Genomic DNA, 4,711 nt, shown 5'->3' with positions numbered 1-4,711 from the left:
CTTTTCTTGGGGTTCCAACATACACCAAAGTGGCCTAAATCTTATGATTCTTTCTCACTGGCTTAGGGAATAAAATCGAACTATCTTTCTCTTGTGTGTTACCCATCTCTGCATATCTCTCTAACATGCTTTCCTATAAAATTTTAAGGGTGGCACTATAATAGGGAAAACTCTATAAGGCCCTTTATTCTAAAAAGCAAAGAGGAAAACAAAAAAAGAATTATAGAGAATACTCCTAGCATAAAGATATATTCCCCATTCTTCCCAGGAACCTGAGGCACTCGTCTCTACAAATATCCAGGCTTCTGCCCACACTTATGCCTACACATGGGTGTAAGTTCAGCGCTTTTTTAACACTGGAACTCCCCAGTAGCCTTTTGTCACACTGAAGCCATAGTCAGCATGGATGGCAAGGCAGGTGTGGCAATGTAGTGCTCATTAAATTAAAAGTGAATACAAGCTCTTATGTCTAAAATGGCTTGAGTCAGGACTGACCATTGGGCAGCACTTTCTTATAAACTCATTATGGGGTTTGCAGTTTTAGCCTTTATAAGTTGACATAGGAAAATGTTTAGGGTCATAGTCTCAGCCTCCAAATTCTTAGCCTCAGCCCAGATTGATCAGTCTTAGGGTATGCTTTCAATTAACCATCCCTGTCTGACTGAGATAAGTGTTCATATGGTTTGTTGGGCAACTCCTGGACCCCCAACACTTCTCCTCTAAGTCAGCAAGACTCTTACTGCTTCAATTCTTCACCCTATATAATTAATTTAGTCTCCATAGTGATAATTATAAAATATGAAACAAACTGACCCACCAAAATTTGGGAGGCAGAGGTAGGAAGAGAAGGAGTTTAGGGCCATTTTTAGATTTATAGGGGGCTGGATGCCAGCCTTCTTTACATGAAACTTTATCTAATTAAAAAACTTGAAAAAATAAATAAAAATGAGCAAAAAAATGTAAAATAGGTCATGATCTTCTTTCGGACCTCTGTGCCTATGTAGTGTTGTATGCGTCCTCTGAGCTTCATGTGAAGGTGTTCTTTGACAAGCTGAGATGTCGGTAGGCTGTGTTGGCTCAGTAGGTGACAGTGCTGTGTTCTTGCTGCAGTGGATCCTGAATGGTTTTCAGGTGTCAAAGTTTCAGACTCCAACTATGCATGTCTGGCACTCATTTATCACCCTCAGATTGATGGGATTCCCGTGTTTGAATAGATCCCACACTGTGAGAAATCATCTCTTGAGGAGGAGGCTCACTCTCAGGCTTCCTCATTTTTGCACATCCTCTCCAGGCATTTAGTCATTTGGCTTACTTCCCCTCTACACTTGCTAAGCAGTGAAGGCTGTTACGTCATGGTAATCCTGATTTTTGATTTGTTACACATTCCTGTATGTCTAGACCTTTGGGTTTCATGTACATCTATATTTGTGGAACCGTGGTTTACATTTTTTTTCATGGTGAGACAACATGTTACTATGGTAAGAAATGGATTTTGATTACTACATTGCAGGACTAATGTTATTTTGAATTAATCAGCACTAAACTCTATATCCTGAGATCTCTTCAATATGTATCTGGAATTTCTTGAAATCTGTGTGTAAAAAAAGACACACAGACAAAAAGTACTCCAAATACTGAAACCTCAAATTTCTAACTTGAATTCCTTAATCAAATGAGACTATAGAACATCTTCAAGCTTGCCAATTCACTCAAGAAGAGAATCCTAGGCTCAAGAGCTTCTCTTCTTTTTCTTTCTTTTCTGTTTTGTTTTTGCTAACAGGGTTTCTCTGTGTATTCCTAGCTATTCTGGAACTCACTCTATAGACCAAGCTGGCCTCAAACTCAAGAGATCCGCCTGCCTCTGCCTCCTGAGTGCTGGGGTCAGAGACATGCATCACCACAACCAGGCTAACTCAGCAGTTTCTAAACAAAGGAAATAGTGTATTTCTTCATTTATAAGAGATTACATTTGGATACTGGTACTATACAAGTAATATTTAGAAAAGAGAAAAGATTAAACAAATAATTTCAGCCCTGACTGGTGACATACACTTAACACCCAGTACCTAGGTGTACTGGGCCAGCTAGTACAAAATCAAACAGCCACTGGTGGGGAGTGAGGATGATCATAGGAAAGATAGAAGAAAGATGCAAGAGACAGAATAGGAGGGCTACAGGTCAGCCACAAATGTATTTCTCATAGTCTTGTTATGCTACAGTACCATGGGAAGTAAAACCACAAGCCAATACAACAATTTGCAGAACTATACACACAAGATATCTGTTCACATCCCAAACCCTCCCTATTCCTTCCATGGAGGTCAACAGAATTTTCAGCTCCTCACCTTGAGCCTCAAGTGTACCTCCTCTTATTCTATGCCTCAGCAGTCTGGGAAATTTGCCAACAGACTCTGACCTTCCTTGACTGGGCCTGGCAGTCTCTCTCTCTCTCTCTCTCTCTCTCTCTCTCTCTCTCTCTCTCTCTCTCTCTCTCTCTCTCTCCAGTTCTTTGCTGCTGTCAGTTGAGAACTTTAGGCCGCCATGAGCATTCTTCCTTTCCTCAATTCTAAAGGAACATCCCCAACTTGGGATGGGCTCCAGGGCTCACGGGGGCTGTGGCACTGTCTTTAGGAAGCCAAGGTAGAACTTAAGAATGAGACAATCTCACAATGACAGAACTACCCTGTGATCGCCCATGTGGTGGTAAAATCTGGCACACTGAAACTCAAGACAGGAGCTCTAGGTGGTGGGGAGATTTGTGTGGCAGAGACAAATGGGGTCTCTGCCTCATGCAGACTAAGACAGGGACTTATTGGATAACTCCTGCCCTTGGGAGACATACCCTCTACACAACATTACAAACCCAAATACATACTACAGAATTAACAACACCTTAGTTAGGGAACGAATATATTTTTTATTAGGCCAATTTACAGAGCATGGGATTGAAATGAGTAGTAAGAAAAGGACTGTCCTTAAGAGCCTGGTCACCCTAGTGTGAACAGGAGGTTACTCATGTCCAAACATGGGCAGTCACACCACCCCTTCTGTAAATGCCTTCTCTGTCTAATCTCTAGCCCACCATGAGACTATGAGCCTATTAGAACAGCATTGCAAACAAATGCCTGGAAAATACAGAAAAAAGCAGCCTACAGCCACACAGTCTCTCCTCCCTCCCTTTCTCTAGGAGGCAATAGTCAAAGTCACTGAATTCATCTGTATCTCTTGCAGGGGGATGGGGAACATTGGAGTTGACCGCGCTTACCTAACCATGCTGTCACCAGGCCATAAGGTGTCGGGTCATAGGAAAGCCCCGGGATACCACTCTAGGGTGAGAAAGCACAGTCTGAGGTGCAGAACAGCCTGAGTGAGTTAGCTTCCGGGTCCCCAGCCCTGCACGGAGGCTGGGCCGTCTGGTTCTCAGGCTCTTAGGCATCCAGGCGGTCACTAGAAGCCGTGGAAGAGCTGGGAACAGAGAGGGGCCCATGGGTCTTCCACATGCCACAGTACAGGTAGGGCGTGTTGATTCCCTCAATCACTATGGGATGGTCCTGCTTCAACACATCCATGGCAATTCCGGAGCTCAGGCTGGGGTCCTAGTTGCCCTGGGTCTTTGATTGGACCTTTCAATGGGGTCTTCCTGTCTCTCTGTGTAAGTTTTTCCTGCCTTCCTGTGGGATTTTTTTTTCACTCTCTTATCAGTCCAGAAGCTGTTTCTTTATTCCTTCTTCTCTTTTCCTATGACTTTGGTTTACTGGTGGACAAGAGAACTTTAAAAAAAAACAAAAACAAAATGGAACATTTATTTTTTTTTTACTTAAACTCAAAGCAATACCAAGTAGATAGGGTAAGAAATTAAATATAAACACAAAGTCTGCCCTAGCCCTGTTTATCCAAGGCAGCATAACCAAATGGACTCGTAGAGAGACCACATGGTCAAGAAAGGATTTATCAACGGCGTCTCCGGTCTGGACTCCTGCTTCGTCTTCGGCCTCCTCTCCTCTTGCCCTTTGGTGGACCACGAACAAAACACCAGTGGACACTGATTGGCTGTCCCATCAAATCTTGACCGTTTAGTCCCTCCACGGCAGCCTGAGCCTCTTTGTATGTTTCATATTCAATTAGAGTATACCCCTTCAAATATCCTGTGCGCCTGTCCAAATTAAGGTGGATATTTTTTACTTCTCCATATTCAGCGAATTTGTCATGGATATCTTCTTCAGTGGCTTCGTCGTGGACTCCAGTGACAAAGAGAATCCAACCTTCCACAGAGCGCTGTGGTCCAGGTTCATCGCCATTCTGCTCCACACGGTCATAATCCTCCTGCATCCGCGCTCGAGACCTCTCGGAGCCAAAACCTCGGCCCTTCCATTTCTTCCCTTGTTCTTTTAATTTGTGGATGCTTTCGTCTCCATCCACATCCATGGCGAAATCCTCATCCCCGGACTCGCAAAGATCCAGCATGTCTGCCATCTTGCTTCCCTCCGTGCTCTCTGTACAAGATAACATTTTAAAGATTAGATAGGGCTCTCAGGAGAATCACTGGTTTGACTAGACCCTTATCTATGTGGCAAGACCCTTCTAAACTTCACACTGGGTAGAAAAACCAAGAAAACATAGGACAGGAGAAGCCTTGCTGGCTTGATTTCCCAGGGCACCCCCTTCCTTGTCGGCACTTTCCTTCTAGAAAAAAAAAAGTGTCTTACAACAA

General features: G+C 43.6%; 1 pseudogene; it reads right to left on the bottom strand.

The window, feature by feature from the left end:
* Nucleotides 1-3,885: 3,885 nt before the first annotated feature.
* On the bottom strand, nt 3,886-4,473 carry LOC143439565 (RNA-binding protein 8A pseudogene; annotated as a pseudogene).
* Between the last annotated feature and the right edge of the window lie 238 nt (nt 4,474-4,711).

This window comes from Arvicanthis niloticus, chromosome 27 (genome assembly GCF_011762505.2).
Source record: "Arvicanthis niloticus isolate mArvNil1 chromosome 27, mArvNil1.pat.X, whole genome shotgun sequence".
Taxonomy (NCBI): Eukaryota; Metazoa; Chordata; class Mammalia; order Rodentia; family Muridae; genus Arvicanthis; species Arvicanthis niloticus.
The sequence above is the reverse complement of the archived record's forward strand: the minus strand, read 5'-3'. Positions and strand labels throughout refer to the sequence as shown.